Genomic DNA, 21822 nt, shown 5'->3' on the forward strand with positions numbered 1-21822 from the left:
ATGAACAGTCAATATCAAGGTTTGAACAGTCAATAAACTAGCTAGAGCCTGGGCTGTAATTCTATGTCGCTGCAAAATGTAGTTCTTGCAGTACCTTTAAGCTTGTAGACTTTATTCATTATAGTCAGGATCGTATGCCTTGGTGATTGAGAGATCGATAAGAACCTAATCGCTATGTCCCTTGCTAAATTGTGTCTGAAATTGTGTAGCAAATGCTTTAGTTTTTGTTCGTCCTTGAATGTCCATGAGACATAGTTTCTCTTTTTGGTTGTTTGTAAAAAGAGGATAGATGGTTATAGGATCGACTGTCTCATCAACTAAGATGAGATGTGATTGCGTTATTGATGATATTCCAACCTTGAAAAGTGTGACTACTTCATTATCATTAGCTAGAAGTTCTTCAAAGTGAAGTTGAAGTTGCTATGACAAATGAAGAAGCGACTCATGAAGAATAAATTAGAAAGATGATCGTGTATGAACAAGTAATGCAATATCACGTCATGCAATTGATGTGGGTTGTACTTCATGAAAAAGTCTACTGAATAGGAACCACTGAAGTTTTTTTCCATCCTCTTCAATGTTGCAATTGATGTGCATAACATGTTGAGTAGTTCTTCGTATGTATTGTTTGGAACAAATTGCTGCACGCACTTGATGATATCTATGTTAAATTGATTATGATCATTGAATGCTTTGATTTTATCAAAATCAAATTCGTGGTCATGGTTTGCAAGCTTCACAAATTCTATGTCATACTAAACATGTATATGCTTGCATTTCAAAATATATGAAAACAACACGCCAAAAACTTTACCGAAAACAATAATCTTACCAAGGAAATATGAGGGAAATATTTTTTGGAAACTCAAGCAACGGCACTCACAACTTCTTTATTGCAACATCAAGGAAAAGGCAAATATAATAAAAGCCTTGGAAGTAAGGCAAGCCAAAATGAGGGCATGAACACCTCTCTGACATAGTGAAAAGTAGCAAACTAAAACTATAAATCTCTTTTAAGTACTATCACTATGCATCAAATGCTATGATGTGGTCGAAACTATTTATGGTAAAATAGCCCATGGGCTTTAGCTCTAGAAGCATTGAATGGACATGTAAAATGTTATCGTCATAGAGTGCTATGAATGGAACCACCAAGCACAACACATCGTCAACGTGCGACCCTATAATTTGCACTACAATATTTGATCCATCTTCCATAAGAACTCTACCCGTCAGAGATGTTGTGCATAGAACTGGATGTGGAGAATCACATGTGAAGCAAAAAGGCCTAGCTAGATCCCTGCTGACATGACTTCCAGAGCAAATAGGATAGATGTGATCTACTAGTTGACTGTTTAGCCCAATGAAATGTTAAATACCGTGGACCTGTGAAAAAAACAATGTGGATTAGGGTGTGCAACATACGAGCATTACAACATACACAAAAAAGAAGCAAATATTACCCTTTGACCATATCCTAGACCGAACACTTGGTTGATGAAGAGCTGCTACAATTCCTCTCTTTGATTGCCTTCGGGAACATCTCCCAAGATTGTGAAGTCAAACACGAATAGTGAATCACGTGCACGCATGTATGACATGTTTCTAAGAGTGTGCATGGCTATGCCATCATCATGAAATTCTTGGATAAGCTGTGCCTGGACGTGCTCTTTCGCTCATTCACGAAGATCAACTATTCATAAAAACTGTGTTAGCAAAATGAAATGGCATTTACATGTTTAGGATGAAGACAACAACAAAGAAGGAGCAAATGCTACTGAACAACTTAATGTAGTTCAATGAACTTACCATTGCTCTGTCCTCATTGCGAGGTCCATCCACAATTATAATTTGATCATTTGACTTGCCCTTTGGGTCCACCTTGATTACGGCAAAGGCAATCATCCCAGCAACGCTAGATATGTTGTCTAAACTAGACTTTATAGTTGAGGAAGCCCAAGGGAAATACAGTGCAATAGTGGTCTTCGAAAGAAAGGCAATAGTACCCTCAAAAGGCTCCCCACAGATGATTGTAGTGGTGCATTAATATGTAAAGAGTAGCTTGTTGTCCCACCCTCCCCAATTGCCTTTGGTAGCACAGTCCCTCCCTCAATGCAATAAAACAGTCAAGCTCTAAGTAAACTCTATATTGTTCCACAAATGTGTGCAGAACAACAAGAGTTATGGTGCAATTGCGACGATCAGTGAGATCGGCACAGATGCATATGGGGTAATTTGGATTTTGGGATCTAAATGTGCCATACTTGGCCAAGAGCATGCACTCAAAGGCAAAACAATGTCGTATGAACTCCGATAAGAAATTTATAGATATTGTCGAAAGCGAGTTCCCTTCAGCGACAAAGTTTTCACCTAAAGGAACAATGGGACCAGCACTGTATTGACGACTACGTGGAGGAAGTGTGTTGAATAGCCTATCTCTAATTGGTGGGTTTGAAGTTACATCATCATTTGAGTCAACTTTCTTGCATGATCTTTTGGATGCTGGAAATGAGCGCACAAAATTAAATAAGAAGTTGTTGCGAAATTCTATTATGAAAGTAATTGTTTTGAAAGTTTATGACACAATAATTTAAGCGCTTAATTATCCTCTGAAAATAGAAATTCACACAATGTAACCAATATTGACAACAAATTTGAAGAAAAAGCTTATTAAAGAACAAAGCCCAATGAAAGATATGTCAACTATTGCAAATGCTTCTGTTATATCGCATTATTTGGAATCCCCTCTACAAAATATGACAGTTGCAGAAAACTGTGATTGCACTACCCTGTAACACACACCCTATACTAAATTGTGATAAACATCACAAGGCTTGCGCAAGCAATTACAATATTGTGAGCATGTGGCAACACTCATTATACTTGGTACAATAAGAGGATAGGCAGGGATTTTTAAAGAAATACCCTGCAAGTTGAAGAGCAAGAGTGACCGACTGTATGCAACTTTGGAAAAGCAAGACAATGTTGGCGCACAAACTGGGATAAACTGCAAAAAACACCATACACCTTCTTCGTATGTAAACTTCACAGTGCTATGAAAGGACCTCTTCAACGGTTTTTATCTTTCTTCATCTCCACAAGTTTTGGTTGCTCTGCCTTCACATATTTAGAAGACTCAGTTCCAGTTTCGCGAGCTCGATTGAGATCCGCAGAGTGCAGGGGATGGAAATATGTAGGAGAAGCTGTCACAACCATATAAATTCAAGACAACGCGGAACCAAAAATAGAGCAGGCTGACATGCAAAGCGCCTAGTACAAATATAGACCTTGAATACTTTGCTTGCCACAGAAGGAAGGTCCGTCATCCTTCATGGGACGTTTTCCCAACGAAACATTCATCCATTGGGCACTCCGACCAACATCGCAAAAGCGTCCTGGATCAAATCAACGCAAGTCACGTCTGTACTTGAAAGCAAAAAAATAAACAGGACCGGACGATCACCCACAGATAAATTACTCTCATGAGTCTCTTGCATCATGTCGCTCAAACTGTTTCTATTGGAGTCTTGACAATCGGCCATCCCCAACTCCAAACTCTGAACTTCTTGCTTCACTGGCACCAAACTTTCTTTGACTTCCTCCTTCACTGCGACCAGGCTTCCTTCATCTAGCGAATCCTACCCATGCTATCTTCCACCTTCTCTTCAGGAAGTACTATGTTACTACACTTCAGGAGCTTCTCGAATTCTACAAACAAAGAAACGCAAACAAATATCAACCTCTGTACGCAAAGACATATCCGAAGGAAGGAAGGAAGTAGAAGATGGGAAAGATCGGTTACCCTGCTCAAATTTCAAATTGTCACTCCATCGAGTCCGACGGCATAGGTGAATTGAAAGCCATTATAATGATATTGAATAGATTGGATAAGATGAGAAGGGTGTGGTCAGGCAAGGTAAGAACTGGAGAAGCAGCAGAAATTAACAATCCCTGAACCAGCCATGGCCTTTTATACGTGTTCTCATGCAGACCGTCGCAAGTTACCCCTTCGGACCTCCAACAGATACATTTCACTGCCATCCACCATCCGCACTCCGAAGCGATAGCTACATACCTCGATCAATGCTTGTCACCTCCATCGTCGAAAGGCCGAATACACACGCAGATGCATCGAACACTGCGAGCCTATCAAACCAATGCTGGATACCTGCAATCGCACATGTAGTGAAGAACAACAAGGATCCAGACCCTCCCGCACTCATTGGATCGATGGCGTCTACACTCCATGAAGGCCTACGAACCGCTGGAAAGAGGGATTGCCAGGTCTCATTGGCTGCTTCTGGTCCTCTCTGGATCATGAAAGGCCGTAGAATGCAGGTTTGAACATCCCTGTTGTTTTGAGAAGCTGCATGCATGCAGTTTACCGGCTGATTGGTCGAGAACCGACTACCAGACGTGGCAGTCCCTCCAGTATGCAGACGTGGCAGCGCCTCCAATAGGAGCAACCAAAACACGCACAGCCTGTAGCGCCTCTAGTACACATACGTGGCAGCGCCTCCAATAGGAGTGAGCGTGGACCAACTAGAACACGTCGCAGCCCGCAATACCTCCATGGAGTACACATACGTGGCAACACCTCCACTAGAAGTGGTCTTGAACCAAGAAGAGCACGTGGCGTTGCATTACGGGCCATCGCATCGCACGGTACTTACATGCTTGTCACCACCAAAATGAGCACGTGTCATTAATAAGCCAATCCAATGTGGCCCTACACACACCACAAATAGCATTTTATCATCTGAACCAGAACCAACCGATCACTATAGCCTCCCCTAAACAGGCCAAAAAAGCAATGAAATTTAACGAAAAAATGAGTTTTCCATTTTGCAAGGGAGGGTACCTTTACTAAGGCCTTCCCTAAAGGGCAAGCAAAAACCTCCTCTACTTTTGCTTACTACATCTCACCATGAAATACTAGAAGGTCGACAAATATTTGGACTTTATCCCCCATCTATCATGGCTTCCATCAGGGAGGAAGAGTCATGAATGATGGTGAGATCGTTGGATTGATCATCACTGCTATCTCAAAGCGCTCCAAATCACCTCATGTAGCCCATGCATATAAGGTCACGTGTTAAATATGTTGCCAACCTCTTCAACCATGGTTTTTTCTCCTATCCACGGTTTTCTCTCCAACATGAAGTTTGTTGCACACATTTTGGTAGTATCTACTATGTCTTTTATGTTTGTTTAGCACATTTTTTAGATGTCGTTCAATAAGGTGGACTTAATATCAAAGGAAAATATTCTCTATGAATGTGTAGATAGTATGGGTAAAATATTACTAATATGAATGTGTAGTTTCGGCCAAAGGAGGTAGTATGGGTCGAATGCCATTACTAATATTCAATTTCAAATAAAGAATGGTTGCATACAATTTATTAAGAAGACTTTAAACTCAAACTCGATGTGGCACATTGACTTTGCATTTAAATCCGATGAATTTTTCACTAAATAAAGCTAAATTGGCACGTCCCCTAATTTTTCACTACATAAAGCTAAATTGGCACGTCCCCTGGGAGAATTGAACAAGGACAAAATGCTAACCATGCAAGTTGATGGCCACAACCAAAGTGCCAAGGGACCTTTGATGATGAAAATAAATTGCAAAATCATATGGCATTGGTCGAGCAACTAAAGAGGAGCCTTTTGGAGGTGCCTATACCCTGCTATTCCATGGCTAAATATTTCGACTTTAAAATAAGAGCTAATATAAATAAATAATAAATTGCAAGGTTTTTCTACACTCCTAAATATAATGTGATGCTAGCAAACTCTCATTACAAAATGATGGTAAAATCACAAGTGAATTATGATTCTATGATTATGGCACTATGTATCATGTATATTTATAAAATGCATAAGGTAGCTTCAATTAAGAATCAATGGACTTTTCAATGATTGTTGCAAACATACCGTTTGTTAGAACCCTTCAAATGGATAATTTTTTAATTATGATTTTCTTGCATGAGAGCATGATACCCATGACTTGATTTCCTAGCCCCTTACTCATAGAAAGCTTTGTATCTATGAAAGGAAGCCTTTGATATTCTACATATTTGTACCTCGCTTTACCACATACAATTTTTGCACAAAATAGAATAGTTATTACCCCCTTTCTTTTCTTTCCTTCTTTTTGACGCTTGAAACATGTCATATGAATACGTAACCAATCATCACGTGTTTTGCTTGTATTATGACAGGTTTCCCTTCCATATTCTTTCTACAAACACTATTTATGTCCCACATGACAAAATATTCAATTGCCTACTCTAAAAATGAAGCATCTATAGTTGGGTAAGGAAGCATGGCATTTCTTAAATAATTTGGTTTCAATAATAATGAAAACCTACTATGGATTCATAGTTTTGTTCTTTATGGAGCTTCTTGTTGTTGATGGAAGTAATGACAACAATTGTGGATGTATAGCTTTGCAATTTGCACACGAGTGTTGTAACTCTTTAGGAGTATGAGTTGAATTCCAGACCATGTAGAGCCACATTCCAATTTCCATGAGTCATGAGTGTTTTCTAAGTGATTGCAAAAATGTGATGTAAAATGCCATGTTGCCCATGTGAGACCAAAAAGATGATGAATATATTTGAAAATTTGGAAGAAATCACCAGATTAAGGGGGAAACAAAGAAAAAGAAACATCTTATAGCGAAGGAGATGCTTTGCAACAATGACTTTTAAGTTACTCTACAAGAGTTGGATCACAAAATTTGTCAAGTACAATTACATAAGTAGGTAGGTTGAGGATTGTTTAAGATGTGTTAGGAGTAGTGGTGGGCTCTAAATTCTCAAGGAACAAAAAGAGATATAATCTATGCATTGGTATTGTCGCTAATCCCATAAAACTTAATTATAAAATATGCAAAACAAACAATAATTATCTACCCTTGAGAATATAGTTTTGATCCAAAAAACTTAAAACAAAATATCCTAAACATCATAATAATTGGATACATAACCCATTACCATTGATAATACCATTAAGCATCGACCAATTTATTCAAAATACCCTAAGGATGGCAAAATTCCTCAATAAAATAGTCAATACTTGCAAGTATATTCGATGTTTTTTGTGAATCTTTTAATAAATGTGGTTAAATACCTGAATAAAATACCCTAAATGTGGTTAAATACCTTAAAAAAATAGTCAATACTTGCAAGTATATTGGATGGTTTTTGTGACTCTTTCAAGTATCAAACATTTTTAGGATGCTTTCAAGTGTAAGACTTCTTAACTAGGGGTCCACTGACTTCACTACACCTAAATTTTTATGACAAAGCATGCGAGCTTCACAATGTTCATGTGCTTAGTCATATGGCCCTTTTTAATCATCTTACTTTGATCATTTGTAGCCATTACCATGTTTTGTTGGTATTGATGGTCCTTTTGACTCATCCCTCCATTGACCAATAGTGAGATTAGTACTTGGTGAGTAGGGTGCTAGGATGTAAAGGAAGAAACCTAGGAACATGATCTCCCTTGCACTCCGAGGTGTGCTTGGTATGAATTACCTATTAAGTGCTTGATTGTAGGAGCTAGACATTGTCTTATCATGGGCTTTGTCCTTGTGTGAGTGAATTTGTATGAATATGTGTAGATGAGCGATTATAAGTAAATGCAAATATGGCAACAAAGACCCAAAAAGCAAGTAGATATGTAAAAGAACCAGCACTTTTATTATAAAAGGCCTTGGCATGATACAAATAGTCATAGAGCTATAGATGTGCCCCTACAACAACTGGTGAATTGTCTCATAGGCCCTTGTCTTATCTCAACATGCACAAGAATAGCAAAGGCATCAACAAGGCTCAACATATCTAGACTACTCAACTCACACTACTACCATTAGCCTCTTTTTTGATGTTGTTCATCGATGCTTTTTACTTCATTTTGCAGTGAAAATGACGTCCATCGATTTAAGCATAGAGATAGCGAGGCGTCAAAGTTTCCATCGATATTAGCATTGATATTACCATCTGTTGTCTTTGTTTTACCCAAATGTAGGTTCCGAGGGTGTTGGTCACTGACAGTCATGTCATTGCTCGTTGTAGCATAGGTGTTCACAAGTGTAGCTTAGGTCCTCGGGTCATGTTCTGGTGAGAGGTATAGACTAAAGCATGGAAAGCAAATCTCATGCACACATGAATGAGAAAGAGGGATTGATTATAACGATTAATGAAGGCTCTCACCTCCACGAGAGTTCAAGGGTTTAGAAGGGGATTTCAGGGTTTGAAAGGGGGACAGGGTTGAGAGACCTAACTAGGAGTTCCAGGATTCAGAGGGGGTTGCAGGGTTTAGGAGGAGTCCAAGGTTGAGGAGTGGAGAGCTAGTCTCCTTCATGGATTCGAGGGATAAGGGTTGAGGAGGAGGGACAAGGAGGGAGGAGGAGGAGAAGGGAGGAGGAGGAGGAGGGAGGAGAAGGGAGGGAGGAAGGAGGAGGAGGAGGAGGAGGGAAGAGGAGGAGAAGGGAGGAGGAGGACAAAAAGGGAGAAAGGAGGAGGAAGGAGGAGGAGATGGGAGGAGGAGGAGGAGGGAGTGTTGAGATATTGAGCTCCACTCGTGATATTCTAGGGTGACCGTTGTGCATTTATGTCATCGACTTGTTAGCTGCAGATGCGGTTGGTACACCATCCATGAATAATAGCTGGATGATAACTATCTTTATGTACTCTAGTTAGTGGCTCAGTTAGTATGCCACCTACATTAGCTAAGTTTGGTTTGAGACCCACATATAGGGTTCACCTATTCCTTTTGTACTTAGAGAGAGTTCGTTTGGCTTTCACAACTAAGAAGAGGAAAACTGTTTTCAACCTCCACCTTTGTGTGTTTTCCCCATTGTGCATGTGAGAAAGCCACAAGTGAGACTCCTTCCTTCTCTCGCACTCTCTTCACATGGTATCAAAGCCCTGGTTCATGGTAAGGAGCTCAAGAAAGCAAACCAAGTATGCAGTGTCTTGGTAAGAGGATCAGTGTTGCTTTTCTTTTTTGAGTTTGGGAGCAAATCTTTACAGGTAGCATAGCCGAAAAGTGCAAGAGTGCACTGTCTCAGATTGAGATGCCCTTCACAGTGTGGCGAGAGGGCATTTCGAGGCCCGTTTTAGTGGTGGAAGTTTTCCACATGCACTCAGAAAAGTGCCCTATTTTTTATGTGCGACCACTGTTCTACAGGTTGGTAAAAAGTTGCCGCAGAAATTGTGCCTCTGCGCAGAGATATTGGGAGTGACAGAATCATTCTTATTGCCTATTGATGCAAAATCATCACTAGGAAGTGACTTTGTGGTCAAATACCACTTTCGCCAGTTTTGCAGATTTACCCTTGTAAGGCAAAAGTTGTGTTTTTTGTAGTAACAGAATATTTTTGCAGTGTTCTGCAATGGCATCTAATGCTCTTTCACAAATAGTCACTGAAAAGCTTGACAAGAACAACTTCCAAGCATGGAAGTTTAGAATGACGAATTTCCTTAAGGGAAAAGGCTATTGGGAGTTTATTACTGGAACATGCCATGCTCAACAAAAAAGACCTGCCATATTATTATTGGGCTGAAGCAGTTGCTACAGTAGTCTACATAATGAAAAGGACTCCCACTGTAGCAATACATGGCATGATGCCAGAGGAGAGGTATACTAGTAGGAAACCAGTTATTTCTCATTTGAAAGTTTTTGGTTGCATTGCCTATGTTCATGTGCCAGATGAGTTGAGATCCAAGTTGGATCCAAAAGCTGAGAAGTGCATCTTTATTGGTTATTCTCTACAGCAGAAAGGGTATAGATGCTATAACCCTTCTACTCGTAAGTTTACAGTGAGCAAAGATGTTGTCTTTTATGAGATGAGTAGCTGGTATAAACCAGTAAATGTGATTGATGATGTAGATGCACAAAATGGTAATGCTGCATAGAATTCACAGCAGCCATCACAAAATATTAGTCGACTTATAGTGTCCTCTAGCAGTGGTTCACATACTTCACTTCACATACCTCTAAATGGACAGGAAAATTGAGATCAGGAGGATCTCCTCAAAGCAATGTAGATAGTGGTATGCAAGTATCATGAAAAGGAAAAGAGAAAGTAGATTAGCCCATGGTTGATGTAGATGCAATTCACTCTTATGTGGATGGTGAATCCAATGGCTCAGAAAAGAGCCTTGATGATGAGTCGGGTATTCGTTCTATTGTGACACCTAGAGTAAGGAAGACAAGGGATGTTTTGAGAGCACCTGGTAGTGAGCGGCCTATTTTGCACAGATCTACCAGAGCTAGGTATCCTATGGATAGGCTGAAAAATGATGGATTTACGGCCATTCACTATGCCTATATGGTCAAAGTGATACATGAACCAGAACCCACTTCTTTTGAGCAAGCCATGGGAAATAAAAATGGGAGAAAGCCATGGATGAAGAAATAGATGCCTTGGAAGCAAATGCTACATGGGAATTGGTGAGAAAGTCACAAGTGGTATTTGTGTGTATTCCCCCATTGTGTATGTGAGAAAGTCACAAGTGAGACTCTGTGACCAAATACCACTTTCGTTAGTTTTGCAGATCTGCCCGTGTGAGGCAAAAGCTGTGTTTTTCGCAGTGACAGAATATTTTGCAGTGTTCTATAATGGCGTCTGATTCTCTTTCACAGATTGTCACTGAAAAGCTTGACAAGAATAACTTCCAGGCATGGAAGTTTAGAATGATGAATTTCCTTATGGGAAAGGGCTATTGGGAGTTCATTATAGGAAATGAAGAAGAACCAGTTCTTCCTAATGTTCCCAATCAATAAGACTAGTTTCTGTGACCTTGAATGGTCTAGGAAAGGATTATGCATAGTTCCAGACATCCATTGCCGTCCATGAAAAATTTCCTGATTTCGAAGAGTTGTTTGCTCTTCTAATTTCTGAAGAGCAGAGAAATGGGGGTGCATGTTCTTTAGGAGGAACTTCAAAAGAAACTGTCTTCTACTCAAATGCTGGAAGAGGTAGAGGCAAAGGTAGAGGAGGCCGATCTGGAAGCTGTGGTAGAAATCTGAATATGCAGCAAACTCAAGACAACCAGTCCTATGGAGGAGGACGTGGTAACTCTAGAGGCAGGATGAGCCAAAGACGCCGTGGTGGATGGCAGAGAGGCCAAAATGCAAACAGCAATGTTGAATGCTACTACTGTGGTAAAATGGGTCATATGGCTAAGGACTGCTACAAAAAGCAGAATGACATTATGAATGGAAAATTGCAGCAAGGCAATTATGCATCTTCTAGTAGATAGGGTGATGACAGAAATGAGCATCTATTTATGGTGCAGCACATGACCAATTCTATGACAAGTGTAGAAGAACGAAATGATGTGTGGTATGTTGACTCAGGTGCGTCAAACCACATGACAGGTCGTGCAAAATGGATGCAAGATGCAAGGAAAATGGAAAAACCAGGATTTGTGGAGACTGGTGACGATACTACACATCCTATTGTGCAGATTGGTAAAATTCCTTTGTCTATGCAGGATGGGAAAAAGAAATCCTTGTCTGATGTATTTCATGTCCTGGACCTCACCAAGAACCTGGTTTCTATTGGTCAAATGGTTGAGCAGGGCTTGCAGGTCAGATTTAATCCTCATGGATGCTTTGTTGAGGATATGAAAAATAACTGTCGCTTGATAGCAAAAGGGAAGAAGAAGGGTAGGATGTTTACGTTGGATGCAGACATGCCTGAATTGAGTGCAACAATGTTTGCACATGGGACCGGTGTAGTTGCAGATATTGATATCTGGCATAAACGCATTGGTCATGTTGATATACAGTGACTTAAATCAATGCAAGCCCAAAATATTGTTGCAAGATTGCCTAAATTTAAGGTTGCAGAAATGCATAAGGTTTGTGAAGCCTGTCAATTTGGAAAATAGGCAAGGAAACCATTTCCTAGGCATGTTCAAGAGAGTAAGAAGCCATTGGAATTAATCCACTCTGATATGTGGACTACTAAAGTTGCATCTATTGGAGGCTGTCACTATTTTATCACTTTTATTGATGACTACAGCAGGAAAGTTTGGATGTATTTTATGAAAAAGAAAAGTGAAGTGTTTGGGCACTTCAAAGCTTTTAAAGCTATGGTTGAAAAAGAAACAAGCCTGTAAATAAAATGCCTAAGGTTAGATGGAGGGGGAGAGTGCCTCTCAAATGAGTCAAGCCTGTAAATAAAATGCCTAAGGTTAGATGGAGGGGGAGAGTGCCTCTCAAATGAGTTTGCAAGGTTCCTGCAGGAGCATGGCATAAAGCAGCAATATTCATGCAGCCAAACCCCACAGCAAAATGGACTTGCAGAAGGAAAAACAGGCATATTGGAGAGGTATCTCGGGCCATGCTAAATGCAAAATACCTACCAGATTATGGGCTGAAGCAGTTGCTACAGTAGTTTACATAATGAACAGGACTCCCACTATAGCAATACATGGCATGACGCCAGAGGAGATGTATACTGGTAGGAAACAAGATATTTCTCATTTGAAAATTTTTTGTTGCATTGCCTATGTTCATGTGCCAGATGAGTTGAGGTCCAAGTTGGATCCAAAAGCTGAGAAGTGCATCTTTATTGGTTATTCCCTGCAACAGAAAGGGTATAGATGCATAGTAACCCTTCTACTCGTAAGTTTACAGTGAGCAGAGATGTTGTCTTTGATGAGATGAGCAGCTGGTATAAACCAGTAAATGTGATTGATGATATAGATGCACAAAATGGTAATGCTGCACAAAATTCACAGCAACAATCACAAAATATTAGTGGACCTGCAGTGTCCTCTAGCAGTGGTTCTCATACTTCACCATGGACAAGCAGATTGAGATCAAGAGAATCTCCTCAAAGCAATGTAGATAGTGGTACACATGTATCATGAAAAGGAAAAGAGAAGGTAGATCAGCCCATGTTTGATGTGAATGCAGGTCACTCTTATGTGGATGATGAATCCAGTGGCTCAGAACATAGCATTGATGATGAGTTGGGTATTCCTTTTGTTGTTACTCCTAGAGTAAGGAAGACCAGGGGACAATTCTCAGTGGATTTGCACTCCATGGTCCAATTGCGGATTCTATATACGAGTTTTGAGAGCACCCAGAAGTGAGCCTATTTTGTGTAGGTCTACTAGAGCTAGGTATCCTATGGATAGGCTGAAATATGATGGATTTACAGCCATTCACTATGCCTATATGGTCAAAGTGATACAGGAACCAGAGCCCACTTCTTTTGAGCAAGCCATGGGAAAAGAAAAATGGGAGAAAGCCATGGATGAAGAAATGGATGCCTTGGAAGCAAATGCTACATGGGAATTGGTGCCTTTGCCTAAAGACAAAAATGCAATTGGCTGTAAGTGGGTTTATAAGATCAAGCATAATGCAGATGGTTCTGTGAATAGATACAAGGCAAGATTAGTTGTCAAGGGGTATGCACAGACATATGACATTGATTATGAAGAAACATTCAGTCCGGTTGCAAGGATGGCAATTGTAAGAGTAGTCATTGCTATGGCTACATCAAAGGAATGGTCTTTACATTAGATGGATGTAAAGAATGCCTTCTTGCATGGTGATTTGCAAGAAGAGGTCTTTATGGAGCAACCACCAGGTTATGTTTATGCTATTCATCCTGAGTTTGTTTGCAGGTTGAAGAAAGCCTTGTATGGCTTGAAGCAAGCACCTAGAGCATGGTCTGACAAGATAGGACAGTATCTTGTCACTATTGGCTTTCAGATTTCCAAGGCAGATTTCTCACTCTATGTGAGAAAAACAAAGAAAGGTATTATGCTGCTTGTCATTTATGTTGATGACTTGATCATCACAGGTGATAGTGATGAAGATATCCTCCATGTGAAAATGCTATTGAAGCAAAAGTTTGAGATGAAGGATTTGGGAGAGCTGCGTTATTTCTTGGGCATTGAGGTGATTAGATCACCAAGTGGGATATAGCTCTTGCAGAGGCAGTATGGATTGGACATGCTGTCCAAATATGGGATGACAAGCTGTAAGCCTATTTCAGTTCCTTTGGAGCAGAATGTGAAGCTAAGCGCAGATGCAAGTGAGCTTCTGGAAGACCCTACTATGTACAGACGCATAGTAGGAAGTTTGATTTATATGACTATAACCAGGCTATAACCAAGTATGTGAAGTCCACATTGCAGTATGGACTATTTTATGAGGCTGGGGTTCAAATACAGCTGCATGGATACACTGATGCTGATTGGGCTAGTAGTATTTCTGATAGACGATCTACCAGTGCGTATATGTTCTCTTTTGGGAGTGCTGCAATCACTTGGAGCAGCAAGAAAAAGCCTACAATTGCCTTGTCGAGCACAGAGGCTGAGTACAGGGGTGCAGCAATGGCTGCATGTGAGGTAGCTTGGTTAGATAAGCTACTTTATGATATGTATCAGTCTACAGATGGGCCAGTTGTCATTTATTGTGACAACATGAGCAGTATACACTTGGCAAATAACCCAGTCTATCATGCTAGACCAAAGCACATTGAGGTGCATTATCACTATGTGTGGGAGAAGGTTTTACTAGGTCTTATTGATCTAGTTTATGTCAGCATAGAGGATCAGGTAGCTGACATATTCACGAAGGCATTGGGCACAAAGAAGCTACGCAAGACCTGCTTGGTGTGCAGGAATTGGGATTGAGCTCAAGGGTGGGATTGAGCTCAAGGGGGAGTGTTGAGATATCGAGCTCCACTCGCGATATGCTAGGGTGACCGTTGTGCATTTATGTCACCGACTTGTTAGCTGCAGATGCGGTTGGTACACCACCCACGAATAATAGTTGGATGACAGCTATCCTTATCTACTCTAGTTCGTGGCTCAGTTAGTATGCCACCTTAGTTAGTTGAGTTTGGTTTGAGACCCACATATAGGGTTCTTCTATTTCTTTGTACTAGAGTTCTTTTGGCTTTCACAACTAAGAAGAGGAAAATTGTTTTCAGCCTCCACCTTTGTGTGTATTCCCCCATTGTGTATGTGAGAAACCCGCAAGTGAGACTCCTTCCCTCTCTCCCACTATCTTCACACAACCCTGATTTCTTAGCATCCAGCCTTCGTCCTCTACATGGGATGGCACGCCATCGAAGCTTCTCTCACAGCAAGACACGGCTGGGAGGTAGTGCCATCTATTGTATCAGTTCTACAGTAATCAAATTTTTTATTCTCCATACTATCTGTTTTCTCTCTTGCGTACGAGATCCTGTTATCTGTTGAGCACAGATGTATTATTTTCTTACATGGTATCAGAGCCTAGACTCTAGCAAGAAGATTTGGTAGTGTGTTTTTGTTTGTGAGCAGATTGTGAGAGATGGCCCAACCCGCATGGCTACAAATCCCACTGTTCACCGAAAGCGAAAAGTTGGATGTCTCTAACTATCCACTCTAGAAGTTCAAGATGAAGACCATCCTAAGCACATATGAGCTTTGGGACACTGCTACCGGGGTGGACGTGAGGCCGAGATCAGTTCCAGCCAAAGCAGGAGAACAAATAGTACCAACTATGGATGAGATTCTCGCATGGACAAGAAGAAGTGCAGATGCACTATGTTCTATTGTCTGCAGTGTAAGTGATTCCATCATGGCATTAATTCAACATGTCACCACAGCGGAGGAGGCATGGACAGTCTTGAAAAATCAGTACGAGACCATGAATCAGACATGAATTCAAAATCTGGAGACTCAACTCACGAATGAGAAATTATCTAAGTCTGAAGCGGCAGAGAAGTTCATCACCAGGGTGAAGAATCTGCACAATCAAATGAGTGTTATTGGCATCACCATCACCAGCAAGAATCTAGCACGAAGGTGTATATGGATTCTCCCACCAAAGTAAGATGGTCTTGTTACGACAGTGAATACGCAGAACACTAAGCTGTGGCATGAGAGGTTTGGTCATCTAAAACTTAGTTCTTTGAAGGAGATGCATAAAAGTGGAATGATTGCAGAGCTACCAGAAATTTCAGATTTGCCCGATGTATGTGAAGCTCCACCATCTCCATGGCATCCACGCACACGAACTGATCCGATTCTAGTGGCCGGGTCTAGTGGTGCCTCCCTCGACTCTGGTGAGCCCTCCCCCAACTCCCCCAAGTCCCGTGAGTCCACTTCCCAGTCTCCTGAGCCTTCTTCTCCTCCCAAGTCCCGTGAGCCCACTCCCGAGCCCCAAGAGCATGAGCCTTCCCCTCAGCCTTCTCCCCAGCCTTCCCCTTAGCCTTCCCCTTAGCCTTCCCCTTAGCATCAGCCTCAACATGACCCATAGCCTTCCCCTCAGCCTCAGCTTGACCCTCACCCTTCCCCTTAACCTTCCCCTTAGCCTTCCCCTCGGCCTTCCCCTCCCCATGAGATCCCTCTCTCGATTGAACAAAATGTGTTCCATAACCTCCTGGATATAGAGAGGCTTCCTAAGGGTCAATAGATTGCCAGGAAGAGCACCATCTTCCCTCTCTCAGAGATACAGCCCATGGCAGAGATGACCCCTGTTCCCATGAGGAGGGTAAACAGACTCCAAGGAAGCCCCATCCCAAAGAAGGCCAAAGCTCCAGACATCAGCGAGAGGAGGACTTGGAGGAGGACCAACACAGACAGGAGAAGTGGAAGAAGTTCAAGACAGGAAGGAGGTCATGGGAAGGTGTTCAGGTACTTGTAAGACCCCCACCAAGAGTCAGGAAGCCGTACCGAGCAAAACCTAGAGCGCGGGCCTGAGGGAGATTAGGCAAATGCAGAAGACCACCGACAACTTGATCGTGCATGCTCCCTTTCAACATGTGGTATGGGAGATCGCACAGGGATACAAGGAGGACGTGCGCTTTAGCATAGAAGGTATGGGGGTGCTCCAGGAGGCTGTAGAGCAAGTGACCATCGCTCTGTGCGAGGACGCCAACTTGTGTGCCATCCATGCAAAGCGCGTCACGGTGATGGACAAGGACATGGCTCTGGCGAAGTGGCTATGGAGTGACCCAAGTTTGAAGCCCTAGATTCTTTTGCAGCCCACTCTTAGGACTTAGACCGCCCTCTGCCCTTGAAGGCACTATCTTGTATCTCTTGTATCTAAGGCCCAAGGGTCGATTTTTTTAAATAAAATATATCGACATTCTCTACACTATCACATTATTGTATATTTTCCATTTCAATGCTTGCAGTAAATGATAATTTTAAGTTAAGTTTTGAATTCTGTCAAATCTTAAAAGAATTTCACCGTAGCCCAAAACGCGCCATGGTGTGAATTTGGGCATTCTTTCCAAAATGCCCGAATTCGTGCCGTGGCGGGTTTTGGGCTTAATTTGGAAAGAATGCCAAAATTTGCACCGTGGCGGGTTTTGGGATTTTTGGGGTCTTGGCAACATGCCGGACACTTTTCCTTTCTGTGCGACGGTGAAATTCCTTCAGGATTTGAGAGAAATGAACTCTTGATACCTAGAATTGGTGAAAATGATACTAAATTGGCTAGAAATTTATTAAATTAACATAATTAAAATGATGGAGAAAATATATCATCAACAACTTAAACAAAATACAATGGAATTCATGATGAGCAATGATAAGTTAAAACAAATAATAAAGACATGTAGTCATGTATCCATTGAAATATCCATTTAAATATATATTTATATATACAAAAGGCCTCATAGGCTATCTTTCTTCTTGGCTAGTTCGAGTAAATCGAGAATAGGGGTCTTTGAATCCCCTAGTGGATTCCTAAATATAAATCTAGCCACAACAGCATTGACATCCTCCTCTCCTGTTGCCAAAGACATAGCCATTGCCATCAATGCCCTGGCATGAATGTTTGATCCAAAGGCATTAATAGTAGCCAGGTGGTGGACCAAAATGACTTTGTTGGCATTCCGAGTAATGTTGGAGTATCCAATAGCATGCGAAAATGCCTTGCACTTCAGTAGCTCTGAAGGACCTCAAGGAGAAAATTTGCCGTGAAAGACCACAATATGCTCTGTGACTTTGCCAAGGTAATGGGCCAAAGTATGATCTCGCCCAAATGTGCTGCGAACATTATCCCATTGAGATGAGAATTTATCAAGCTCGAACGAATCCTGCAACAATTTAATAAACTTAGAAGACCGATATATACTGAAAGAACATCGAGATAAAAAATGTTGTTCGAACTTACCACTACAACGTCGTTGGCTTCTATCCCTTCCTCATTTGCAATGTTGATGGAACCAGGTGCTGTGTGATGTTCCATTTGGGAGGTGGATGCTTTCTCCTGACCTGTGTTGGAGGTGGAAGCTTCTACATGAGAGGGTTGTGCATCGTTTACGAACATGTCTGCATCCCTCATTGAAACCAACATCGTCAAGAGAAAGTCTTCCATTGTCTGGTTTTTGGTACCTAAAACCCCAAGATCTTTGACACTTGTGTCAACATCAAACGCCGATAAGACTCTGAGTGCCTCATCCTCTCATAGTCCAAAAAGAATCTCTATGTCATGGAGGAATACGTACTCGTCTCCATCGATGATGAGGGGGGACAAGGACCCATAATTTTGAGTCTGGGTCAACATTCTTCGATGCAGATTCTTGCTCTACTAGGGGCTCTTGAAGTAGGCTCAATGCTTGAGTTCTTGCATCTCCTCTGTTGGATTGTGAAGACTCTCTTTCATATAGATGTCCAAGTCTAGTCTAGGGATGACCAGATCAGCAGTTCCAATAGAGGGAGTGCTAGACGATGAGGCTTCTTTCTCTAAATTTCCTTCTTGGAGAAGGAAGATGAATGTCATCTTCCATGAAAAGAAATTGGTGCCTATATTTCCTATGATCCTTGCATCTAGGATGTCTTGAACTTCAACTGTCCTAAACCCTTCATTTGTAAGGTTGTCACAAAAGCGGGCCAAGCGCTTTACAAACTTGGGTTCCTCTATGAACAGATACTTTACGTAATCTATGGGAACCCATCTCTTTGAAGTGTGGTCAAGTGTATAGGCAAAATTTGAGAAATTATCTTGCATGTAAAGGATGAGATCTGAGAAGTCATCCTTGGCTCACATATATGTGCCTAGGATATCTAAAGTCCTATCAAAGACTAAAAATAGCTCTTCCTCACGATCTGTGAATGCAGTTCGTGAGATGAAGTCATGGAATGTAGTTCTAGCTGAATCCATGGCAAATAGTAGTTGATGGAGGGAGTAACTTCTGAGGACGTGAGTTTCTATGGCTCTCTAAATGTGAAAGTGAGAATGTGATGTAAAAAGGGCTCTTACCCCTTAATATATATAAAAACCCTAAAAATTAAAATTAATCATAAAATCCCCAAATTTTTTGAAAAACATTTACCACCATGAACTAAAAGGAGAAAACGTTAAAAGAAATAACATTTTAATTTAATTGTCCATCATCTTTTGAAGCAATAACTAGGATTTGATAGACAAAAAATTAAATACTGCACTAGTCAAACACATTGTTAGCAATCTTCAAAGTTGCAGGAGGAATGAAATTGGCACTATGCATGCACTTCTCCACATGGTGGCTGATCTTATCACCATTTACGATAAAGTAGAAGGACTCTGACATGCTGTCCTCCATGACCAATAGCTGTTCTTGCACATCCCTTAGAGTCCATTGCGATGCGACATTCACATTCTTGACATCTCCCTCTTCAACATCAATAGACAAACTTACCCTCGTATTGTCTTCATCATTAGAGTCTAGGGGAAGCCGCCGGCCATTTGTTTTCTTCCAGTGTGTGTACTGAAAAGCTAATTACAACATTTGGCATGACAAATGGTATCTAATAACCACATTATCTTCACATGCTTGATATTGAAACACATCACCCTTTTGGTCACCTGACCTAGTTTCCCAATTCATCCTAAGCAAATCTTCAAGAGCATTTTCATCTACACGCTTGCAGGATGACATAGTTTTTGTTCTATGCATATGTATATTCTGAAATAAAGAACCAAAAATGTGCAGAGGCATAAACCAAGATAACCTTGCCCATTTGGATCCAAATGTAAACTTCATGGCCATGCCCACATCCTTTGCAATCTTGTCCTTGTAGGATTACAATGTCCTCGAGTCCACATTGTTGCAATCCATGTCTTGAAGTTGTGGTGGTGCAATGGTTTGCAGACGGCCATAGCTTGATGATGTCATTGGAGTGATGTATGTTGTATTATACCGATACACGTTCTTCATTTGCAAGGAGGCCAACTTCTCCTCGGCATGCATTTGCTTACCTAAATCCTCATGAATCGTAGTGAACTTGCCTATGAATGATTCAACTGTTTCCCACTCCTCAAGGTCCGAAGGGAAAACATCTGCCACCATGAATAAGAGCTCTTAGAAACCAAACACAAAATTTCCAAATGGACTCATTACACTTACAGGTGCAAAAGATACATAGATAGAAAGGCTCACAGTGTGATGGTATCCTAGATTGAGGAAGCTACGTACACTACTACACACGGATCCTATTGCGACGTTTACGTACCGATGTTTAGTGCGCACGGGGCGCTAATCATCGCTAAAAAAAACACGTCTCGTAAAGTGTCGCTATATAGTGACGTTAAGCAAATGTCGCTATATAGCGACGATTATAAAGGTCGCTATATAGTGACTTTTAAGTGTCGCTATATAGTGACATTAAGATACTATTTTATAGCGACGTTTTCCAAGATGTTTTTTACTCATGTAGGCCTTAAAAGTTAGTTTTTTCTAATGACAAATTTTTTAAAATTTTCATACATATTTGATCTCATAGAGAATAAAAATATGAGAGCATGTACATGTTTGATCATTTGAAAGAATAAAAGTACAAGAGCATGTACATCAAGTTCGAAGCTCATATATTCATGTCTACGTTTGAGACTTGGCTTCATCTTGAGCCAAGTCTAGTGTGCCAAACAAGTCTATCTCCAACTCTATACTGAGTTGATCTCCTATATCATCATCGTACGTTCACCATAGACTTGATCATCTTCTTCAATAAAGTCGGGTGATTCTTGATGATCGTCATCTTCTTCCTCAATATCGTGATCTCCATCTTCCTCCCATATGATGTCATTATGCACATCTTCCTCTTGGCTCATATTGTGATCTTCATCTTCTTCTCTAAATCCATCTAGATCAATTGGATCCGGCATTGGTAGTGGCATCTCCATATCCACATGATCTCTGTCTTCATATAAACATTGGTAGTATGAAGGTATACGCACACCACCCTCCTCATCTTGTCTCAAGATTTTGTGTCATGTACGCATGCAATATTAATCGCGAACTAAAATAGCACTAACTTTTCAATGATCCATCACCATGTGCACCACCAACGGTGGGTATTGGTTTGAGCTCCTCCGCATACATCCTCAAGTGGCACATAAAAATACGGCGTTGATGTCATACTTGTCACTTGCAATGAGTGCAATGACAATACAACCTCTCCATAAGCCACTCTGCACTCTCGAGCATTGGTGCATCATCTGACAAGCTTTCACTCGTCCCTTCCATCTGCACACCTCTAAAGTCACAACACAAAATGCAAGGAAATCCATTAAGATCCAAAAAGTAGCCACCCATGAGCTCCTTCCCTCTCTTCTTAGATCAAGTGCCTTGAATTGACACTTTTAAGGTATAAGTGTCGCTATATAGCTACACTTAGGGTTAAAGGTCACTATATAGCAACTTTTAGGGTTAAGTGTCGCTATATAGCGACTTTTAGGGTTAAAGGTTGCTATATAGCGACTTTTAGGGTTTAGGGTTTAGTGTTAAAGGTCGCTATATAGTGACTCTTTAGTGTCGCTATATAGCGACGCTGTGGGTTAAAACCGAAACTC

This window comes from Dipteris shenzhenensis, chromosome 32 (assembly GCF_047967505.1).
Source record: "Dipteris shenzhenensis isolate YYH24624 ecotype China chromosome 32, Dip_SZ_1.0, whole genome shotgun sequence".
Lineage (NCBI taxonomy): Eukaryota > Viridiplantae > Streptophyta > Polypodiopsida > Gleicheniales > Dipteridaceae > Dipteris > Dipteris shenzhenensis.